The sequence below is a fragment of the Protopterus annectens genome, chromosome 4.part0 (assembly GCF_019279795.1).
Source record: "Protopterus annectens isolate FY-2018-M chromosome 4.part0, PAN1.0, whole genome shotgun sequence".
Classification (NCBI taxonomy): domain Eukaryota; kingdom Metazoa; phylum Chordata; order Ceratodontiformes; family Protopteridae; genus Protopterus; species Protopterus annectens.
In genome coordinates this window covers 312,098,133-312,107,496 of record NC_056733.1, presented here as the reverse complement: position 1 = coordinate 312,107,496, position 9,364 = coordinate 312,098,133, and the positions used below count along the sequence as shown (strand labels likewise).

Genomic DNA, 9,364 nt, shown 5'->3' with positions numbered 1-9,364 from the left:
TGATAGTATCAAAGTATTGCTAAACAGCTGGCAAATGCTATTAGGTATACCATTAAATTAGGTTAGTGTCTGAAGCTAAGGACAACTATAAATCCCTTGTTAGCTATATTAGAAAACTAATGAATAATGCCCAACACTACTCTAAAAGCATTCAAAATGGCACTTCCCTTTATGATCCATTAGATAGTGCTGATATACCAGCAACTATACAGTGCTAACTTTGCCCCTGAAACTTCTATCCAAAGTCCACAAATCCCTAAATCCCTTAAACCTCCTATTATCATAAAGGAACACAAACTGAAGGTGCTATTTGAGACCAAAACTACTTCTTCCATGGGGCTTGATAATATGCCTGGATGTGAATAAACAGTACTAAGCATGACCTAGTGAAACCATTCTTCAAATGTATAACTTAAGCTTAGCTGCAGGTTTTGTCCATGAAATTTGTCACACTGCAATGATAATGCTTCAACATAGCAGTTTCTCTATCACCTACCCAAGAAATTATAGCCCCATCTGCCTACTGAACCTCATCTGTGAAGTCATTGAATGTATTATAACTGACCTTATAACCTATGATGGCAAATATTTTTTTAGGCTTGAATCTTAGCAGATTGTCTTTGTGAGGGAAGATCCTGCCTAATTAATATGGCTAATTTGTTAGACAGGGTTGCACAGACTGTTGACAGTGTTCATTCTGTTCACATTGTATCTTGACTTGGCCGAGGTGTTCAACACTAAACCACAAGCAGGGATTGTAAACTAAATGTTTTAAAAATACATTCCTGTATGGTAAGATGGATAACAAACAGGCTAAAAGACAGAGTTCACATAGTATGAAGGACAGGACTCTCATCAAAAGATATGAAAGCAACCTGTGGTATTCCCCACGGCTCAGTGCTGGAACCCCTGCTTTTTGGCATTAATTTATTTGATCTCAAGACAGGAAATCAGATCTCTGGTTACAGAATTTTCAGAGGACTACAACTGGAAATTAGTGAGAAGTTATTCTCTGACATTCAAACCATTGAACAAGAACTCACACTCTTAAATACCCGATGCACTGAAAATGAGCTGAAATTAAGTGCAAAAACTGATATAATATTACATTTGGTAAACAGCCTAACTCTTCAGAATATACTACAGTCAATACTCCAGTACAAAATGAAAATATAGTTAAAGACCATGGGACATGGGTTGATAATTGCTTCTCTTTCAATTATCATGTGATAACAGCAGTCAAAAATAATTTTACTAATTGCCAAAGATATATCTTTCAGACCTAAAGAGGCCATTGGTCCCTTATATTCAGCATTGATTATGCCAATTATTGAGTGCAGCACCCCCTTTGAGATGTATAGCATTAGAAATAGCTGATAATTAAAAAGACTCCAGTGGTCCCTAACAACAAAGATCACTGACTAAAAGGCCTTGGGGTACCATAAGAGACTGGATGGACTGTCTCTCTATTTAGTATCCTACGGACTCTTAAGGGGAGATATATGTCTTTCTATGCAATTACACAATTAGTTGTCCTGAATATCCTGTATCACCACAAGTCTAATGGCTTCACAAATATCAGAACCAAAGTCCAAATGTTCATCAGCAAATAAATAAAACACAGTGAGAGACAGATTCATCACACTGCACTTCCCCCACCTTTAAAACTGACTGCCCTTGCAGGTTAAGCAGTGTGATTCACTATCATCCCTCAAACAAAACTTGGATGATTGGATGGGTACACACATATACCCCAGAATTTACTGGCCAAGCTCTCCTGGATAAAGAGGATGCAGCCTGGGGGTGTGCACTTGTACGGCGTACATACTTGTGAGACTCCATTGCCGTAAAATTCCTATTAATTCTAGGAATATAAAGTTGCCAGTGAAATAAAGAGAAAAATCATGTTCACCTCATCCTATTGGTGTAGCTGGGTAAAGCTCTGACTACAACCCATATGGCTTAGGTTTGAATAACAATTCGAGTGCTGGAAGGACTGAGGCATTGATAGTTGAGAGTGAATTCCCATTGTTAGCTTTTTCATCCTAGGGATGGGAAGGAATTGTGATCTATTGAGTGAATGACTCCAATGGAAATGCTAAGGGATTGTTAATAGCAGTTATCAGTTCATTGTGGCTCAAATCACACATAAACAAGGGAGGGCACAGAAAGGGATATTCCTAGGCAATGGCCTTATTGAAGTCTCTGCAGGAATAAAGGCTTACCAGCTTCTGATTTTCTCATCCAAAAGGGAAGGAATGGTCATATAAGCTCTTGTCCCAGTCAGTGAATGGATGGGTCATATGATTTTTGTCCTGGCTAGGAAATTAATGGAATACCTCTTGTTTCAAGTAGAAACAGATTGGCAATTATTGGGCTGACAGCAATGGTCTAAAGTTACGGGAGTGAGGGATAACAAAAAAAAAAAAACCATAAAAACCATGTGGCACATTTTTGTTATCAAACCTGCACCTCAACTCAAGCTGAAAATAAACAGCTCAATTAAAACCTCTATTCTTTTCAAACATTTAACTAAAGTTGCCTTTTAATTGTCTATCACTGATTTCACATGATAAAACAAAAGAAAATGACTAGAATGGTATGCAGGGTCTAAAATATAAGAGTCATGCTACATTTCATTGCATTGTATAAATAATTCATAATTAATATTTCTGTTCCTAATGTCTTACATATGTTTAATAACTTGTACTTAAATTCTTTTGTTTTCTCCATGGGAAAAAAAACAAAGGCAGCTGCAGATACAGCAAAATTTTCTTTGCTGTCACTACATCATTTGCTAAAATATACCATCCCCTGGATTCACGAATCCTCTGTGTAAGACTTAATAAGTCTTACTTGGAGGCTGCAGTTGAATGGTATGATGTCAGCGTGCCATGAATATTCATGTGGGCATGCTGACTCAACCGTAGGTCTTACACGGACCGTGTAGGAAAGCAGGGGGCGTGTCCGACTGCCGAGCAGTCTAACTGTCCATGCCCCTGCAACGGTTCGAAAAGTAAAATAAAAACACACAAGAGCACACAAAGTCCACTCAAATGTCCTTGCACCCTACACCACACTCCCTGACATTGTAAACCCCCATCACAGTTATAAAAAGTAAAACATTAATTTTATTTTTTTTAAATTCCCGAAATAGCTGCCCGTATTTGCGTACGCATGTGTGTGTGGGTGTGCCCATTGCTTAGCTGCAGTTAGCAATTCCGACATGGAAGAGCATAAGAAAGAATGTTTTTGCAAACCACACGCAATAGCATAATGGTAGAGTATTCGCACAAAGAGGAGGCATTCACGGTTCGAGTCCTACCACTCCCCTTCTTATTTATGTTTTAAATCAGTATACGAAATAATACCTGACATATATGATTAAAATATTAGTAAAAAGCAGTGAAATGGCCTATGTATCAGTGAAGAAAATATATATTTTTAAAGGATCCTGATATATAATTGCCCACAGTTAAGCAGTGCTTTACCCAGCACAATAGAGTTGCCCAGAATTAAATAGCGCTTTACCCAGTGCAATAGAGTTGCCCAGAGTTAAATAGCATTTTACCCAGCACAATAGAGTTGCCCAGAGTTAAATAGCACTTTACCCAGTGCAATAGAGTTGCCCATAGTTAACTAGTGCATTAACCAGCGCAATCTGTTTGCGCGGACGTGTGTGCAGTGCCAACCAGGGCACCGTAGGGCAACGTGGAGCAACGTAGAGCAAAGTTGCTTGAACACAGCCACACCCCCTAGCCTGTCTGGACAGTATTAAAATAAAATGAATGACAAGGTTTGAACCCAGGACTCTGTGCACCATAATCAAAGTACTGAACCACTAAGCCATGACAGCTTAGAAGAAACAGCCATTGTTAACATACATATACTTAGAAATGGTAGATTAACCATTACTAAGCAGGTCTGCAGTCAGCCGAGAATTTACAAAAATGGCCAATTACAAAAAAGTGTGGGAAATGTGGCATATATAAGCCCCATAGGCGGGAATACTCACCATAACTGATTGTAGCTCACATCTGCAGTTAGAATGGCTGGTGCTGGAGAGGATACACACTTCCGAGCGCAACGTTGGGGCATCGAGGAGTCGAAATACATGGTTTGGCTCCTTGTCCACTGTCATGAGTCAAGACTCCTGCAGGGCCAGTTCCAAGGGATGGATTTCAAGGCAGAGGCTTGGAACCGGTTAGCTCATGACCTCACCAGTGCCACAGGCATTCCTCGGACTGGTGAGCAGGTCCGTCACCACCATGCAGACCTGAAGAGATGGAAGCAGGACCGCCTGAACTAATGGATACAGGAGGCCAGTGGGATGCAAGATGCCCCACAACTGAGTAGGTAGCCATAGAATGCAGTATGTAAGAATTGATAATTGATTCTGTATAATGGATAGGTATGTCTCAATATCCCTTGATTTACTTCACAGATGCAGGTGACCATGCTGCAGATCAGCAAGCCTATGCAGATAGGCTGCTAAGGCTATGCCACCAGGCAGGTTAGTGATTATTCTGCATGTATTGTTATATAAAATAGGGGAGAGAGCATGAAAGAAAGTGTTGTAGTCCAATAATACAGCCACAAAATGCCCTGAATAAGTCCTCTGCATGTACTGTCATATAAAAAAGTCAGAGAGCCAGAAAAAAAGAGTGTAGTAACCCATTAAGAAAGGTAAAATATGTCTGGAATAATATCTCTGCAGGTACTGTCATATAAAATAAGTGAGTGAGCCTTAAAAAGTGTGTTCTAACCTATTAATAAAGGTATAATATGTCTTGAATATGTCTTCCATATGCACTCTTATATCAAATAAAGGAGCGAGCCTGTGGAAAAGTGTGTAATGTAATTAATAAAGGTATAAAACCCGGAGTGTGTCTGTTTCACTTACTTTGAAATGTTGTTGTACCCTTGCATTATACAAATAATACTGTTTTAATAAGTGCTGGCAACCCAGAGTTGTGCAGTCCCATCTAAAGTGGGTGATGGAAATGCTAGTAGCTGTGAAGCATATATACAGTCCTCAACAGTCAGTTACTGGCTGGCATGCATAAGTAAATCTGGCACATGAGTAGCATGTTAATTTGTTCCCCAGAAATGTGAGTGTGCTTCAAGAAATGCAGGGTTCTGTACAAATTGAAGTGAAAATGTCATGTGAAAACATCCAGATATGTAGATAAAGAAATATAAATGAAATCAAGAAATATGTAGCAGTAACATCTGCATCTTGGACAGTTAGTATGTCAGATATAGCTCAGGTATATATTGAACTAGTAAAACCCATTACACAACCTAATGCATGTCGCCAAGTATAATAATACATGTAGGGGATATACACTTGCAGTCACTAGGAATGTAGTGTAGAGTAAAAGTACTTATAAGATGTTAATTGAGGTTTCTTTCTATACCCTACTGTATGTGCATAAACCATGCAATTCCACACCTCAATGGGTATGTGTAATCTCAAATATTTGTTTGGACATATGTCCTATTGTTCTATAAATATTTGCATTCACTTTGATGCATGTGCCCTGTTCAAACACCACAATCATGGTGGCCTATTGCTACCAATCATCCCTGCATGCTGTTGGAATATCCACTGTAATTCAATATATGCATGTGTTATGCTTGCTGTTCAACTGTTGGAACCTTGGTGTGTTGGGTTAATGGGAATATTACTGCATGCTGTTACAACTAATCTGGAATGCTGTTGTTTATATTGTAATTAAACACACCTAATCACAGAACGTATGGGAAGGCCAGTCCTAGCCGACCCACCTGTCCCTCCTCAGCTGGTGAGTGCACCTGGCACTAGCAGGTCCAGTGCCCAGCTGGGCTCCCCTCCTCTATTGGTCCTGTGCCACCTTTGGGTGGAAGCACTGCAGGGGATGGGGCTCATCCCCCTGTGCAAGCATGAGCAGAGAAGGGCCACCTGTCACCCTTCGAAGGGTCTAGGCTGTGGTGCGTAGGGAGATCCAGCGTTCAGTCTCTGATCTCCTACACCAGCTTGAGGTGAGAGTAGCACGTGTCACTGATGAGCCTACCCGTCCTACGCAGCCCCCAGCACAGCCACCCTCGGGGCTGTGAAGGTGCAGTGGTGACTGCCCATGGGTGGGGATCTCAGTTCCACTGTTACCATCTGTGGGCTCATGGGCTTGCGATTTCCAAACATCCGTCCCCGTCAATTGTGTTCACCCACCCCATGTGTCATACACCTCCCCTGTATGCATCTTGTTTGTCTTGTCTGTTAACCTCCCCAACCTACCTCCCCAAACATACCTACTTCCTCTACCTCACTTTCCACTTTCACCTGAAAAAAAAAGGGCAATCTGTACCCACAAAAAAATTATGCCCCATACATAGCTGCCCATTTCGCACACATGTCCACTGGACATGTAAACTGATAATTATAATTGGCAGTACAACATACTTTGGTGTCCTCACCCCTCTCCCAGGGGTGGAAGGTTTCAAATATCACTCCAAATTTATTGCATATGCACAGCTGTTGCTGGTAAAGAAATGGGCAGCTATGGACCTTCCCTACACCCGTCCTGCACATCCCGAGCTTGTTTACCTACTGTCTGTCCCTCTTTGTGCCCCCTTTTTCACCACTTTCCTATCTCCCCATTTTCTTTTCTTTCAAAGAAATTAGCGCAGGGGTTAGTGGGAGTAAGCACTTTTAAGCAGTAGTAAATGGGTTTAAGCAAGTGTGCGCAAGTGTGCGCTTAGCTAAGTGTCGCTAAGCATCGTGCAAATCCCCACAAACCCGCTTACAACTGCTTAAAAGTGCCTCAGTCACTCTATGTCAGGGCCCTTGTTCTGCTCAGCAGCAAAAGAAAAAACCTATGCCAGTCTCGAACCCCAGACCATTGACACAATAGACTATATGAATTACCACTAAGCCACAGCAGATATACAAATAACTTGGTGCTGAAATAAATATATCATGCATTACAATGAGGGAATGTAAATGGAAATTAGGAATGGCATAACACAAATCTTGCTCAGTTGGCCTTTACCAGCAGTTGTTGTGGAATTGCATGACATGACTGTGAAAAGAGAACCAGCCATTCTAGCAGGGAATAATGTTACAGTAACACCTTACAAACACCACACAGTATCAGACCAGGATAAACACTGGCAAAGTTGAATAGGGCAGAGGCCAGACTCCCCAAATGTGACTGCTTTACAGGGATGTCCCTGATTTGTAAACAAATGTTAGCTGTGCCCCTCTGAATTATTCTGAAAAGTACTAACATTAGGCAGAAAAGTGGGGAATCACACTTAATGAATAATGTCAATAGGTGAGAGTAGACACTGCTTGCACATCAGAAAAGGTGTAGTAATGCATATGCTCTGATTCCCAAGAAAGTCTCAACTGCAATACGTCTGTAATATATTGCAGGTGCATCTCACTTATATGTACCTTTCACTGAGGCCATTCAAATATATACCTGAGAGTATCTGAGGCCTGGCAGAGGCAGAAACACACAGGCATATCAGCATTCCTGCTGTTACACACTCTGCAAATAGCTTTGGAAGGAGTTCCACAAGCATGCCCTTATGTAGGAGTACAACACAGAAATATCACAGGATGTAGCCATGTACTGCTAGCAACCAACTGTGACAATGCCATTGTGCCAGTGCTGAAAAGACTGGTGTGGTGCACAGACAAAGAATAATAGGCTAACCTCTAGCTACCATCTGGATATGTCCACAGGTGGGACCTACGCAGACAGACTACTTGCCTTGATAGACTAACAGGTACACAGCAACCCTGTATGTTCAGCAAGATAAACCTCACACGATAATAAAAAATGCTCTTTGCAGTTCTGCACCCCTACCCAAAGGTACGACATACCTGTGTATTCAGGCAAAAACAAGGGTGTAGGTAGGCATTCTCAGTACTGAAATATGTCCAGTTGTGTTGAGCAGCCTGTGCTAATGTCAACACAAACAAACCACAAACTGTTCAGAAGTGAGTAACTTAATAATTACAGTATAGCAGTACACAAACAGTGCATGTGCCACAGGAATACATTGCAATAACCACATTTGTATGGCAGTTAATTGTCTAATTCAGAAAGAAAGTACATACTCCCATGTATCCTGTGTTAGCATTTGGAGGGGTGAGTACATGTCTACACTGAGAAGTGTGTACTGGAAGCAGCAACATTCAGGTTTGAGTAGAACATGCATATCACTGGCTACAACCCTAGCTTCAGATAAGAGACATATACCAAACTTCTGACTGACACAACGGTGTCAAAATCAAACAAGCATGGGCCCCACCTTGGAAAGCTAAAAGGGCTACGCCTACCTAACCTAGCATTTTATAGCAGTGGGCTGCAATCACAGTGAGTACTGCAATCACCACACAGCAGGCTGCATGCAATTACTGAATGGCGGGCAGCAATTGGTGCAGAGGCTGTCACATGCACATGTGCAGATAACTAGAAAAGCAGGCTGTACCTGCTGTCCACACATGCAATAATATCATTGCAGGAACAGGGAGATAGAGAGCGAGAGCGAGAGAGAAACAGAGATACAGACAGAGACACAGAGAAAAGAGACAGAAACAGACAGAAACAGAAACAGACAGAGAAATCCCAAAACAAACAACCACAATAAAAAAAAAAACAACAAAACAGTAACAACAGATGGAGCAGGGAAAACAAAGGTAAGGTATGTAACTCATATGTATGTGCCGGCATGTAGTAGATGTTCCTGAAGAGTACTCTACACACTGCAAATCATCCATATGTGGCAGCAGTATGTATCTATCTGTATACTGGTACTACTGTAACTGTACTTTACATTCATTGCAATGGATGACATCTTTGTTCATGCATTAGCATGATATTTACCCCTGTGGCAAGGTTGTGCATTGTGTCACAAACAGTGTGCCGGGTACTGTTGTATAGTGGTTTGATATATAGAGTGTGCCAGGCACTGTTAGTCAGTTGTGGCATGAAAACCAATATATGGTATTGAACGTGTGCATCCTCTGACAGACAAATGGATGGTATATATGGCAGTGAAGTGATATCTGTGGTTAAGGGTGTAAAGTGTGCTACAGGACTCGCTCACACATATTGTTCATTTCTCTTACAGCCTGATGGCCCACCAACGTAACCCTTCTTAGACAGCAGAAGAGGAAGAGGTGATCCAGCAAAGCCTGGTGCAGCACTACACACTGTTGTTTTCCAGGAGCAGCCAGCACCAGCATGAGCAGACTGCACTGTGGAAAGATCTTGTTCATCGGGTAAATGACATAGGCATGCATAACCGGACATATGAGCAGGTACGCCATCACTGCAGTGATTTAATTAGACATGTCCGGCGGCATGCG

General features: G+C 41.5%; 1 pseudogene; it reads right to left on the bottom strand.

Moving 5' to 3' along the window:
* LOC122800249 overlaps window positions 1-9,364 on the bottom strand; it is a 120,080-nt pseudogene that overhangs the window by 62,845 nt on the left and 47,871 nt on the right.